This window comes from Microtus ochrogaster, unplaced genomic scaffold (genome assembly GCF_000317375.1).
Source record: "Microtus ochrogaster isolate Prairie Vole_2 unplaced genomic scaffold, MicOch1.0 UNK21, whole genome shotgun sequence".
Taxonomy (NCBI): domain Eukaryota; kingdom Metazoa; phylum Chordata; class Mammalia; order Rodentia; family Cricetidae; genus Microtus; species Microtus ochrogaster.
The window spans coordinates 2,629,041-2,629,913 of record NW_004949119.1 but is presented as its reverse complement, the minus strand read 5'-3'; positions in this window follow the sequence as shown (position 1 = coordinate 2,629,913).

Below are 873 nucleotides of genomic sequence, written 5' to 3'. Positions count from 1 at the left end.
CAGAAAGGTCTTCAGGACCAGGACCAGGCTCCCCATTCGCCTGTGGACCTCGCCAATAAAAGGCCTATCACTCTGGAGGCCAGGCCCCCAAAAAACCTACTTGATTTAATTGTAGTGGGGCGATCTGCTCTCAGTGTGGGCTTCATTGTTTCATGCTTGGACTATCTTGCATCCATGGCATCTCCGCCGCTTGGACCTCTGCGCGGGTGTGTCCGCCGCTTGGGCCACTGCGCCGGTGCTTCCCTAGCGTGTAGGATTTAATAATGTATGATTTAAGCTTTAGAAGTGTTTCTTTTCCATATGAGGGTGCCCTTGTATTTGGGGCATAGATGTTCAGTATTAAGATTTCCTCTTGATGAATTTTTCCTGTGACTAAAATGAAATGACCTTCTTTGTCTCTTTTGATTGATTTTGCTTGAAGTCTATCTTGTTAGATATAAGGATAACTATACTCATTTGTTTCTTCAGTCCATTTGATAGCAATATTTTTCCCAACTCTTTACTCTGAGACAATATCTGTCTTTTATTTTGAGATGTGTTTCTTGTATGTTGAAGAAGGATGGAGTCTGTTTTTGTATCTAATCAGTTAGGCTGTGCCTTTTTATAGGTGAGTTGAGTCTGTTGACATTAAGGGATATTAATGACCCGTGATTGTTATCTTCTGTTAATTTAGTTTTCATTTTTGGTGATGTTAATTTGTATGTTTTTCCCTTCTTTGGGATTTGCTGCTTTGAGGCCTTCAATTGTCTTTGTATTTGTTGGTGTAACCAACTTCCTAGGGTGGAGCTTTCCTTCCAATATTTTGTGTAGGGCTGGGTTTGTGGCTAGGTATTGTTTTGTCATGGAATAACTTGTTTTGTCCTTCTATGGTGA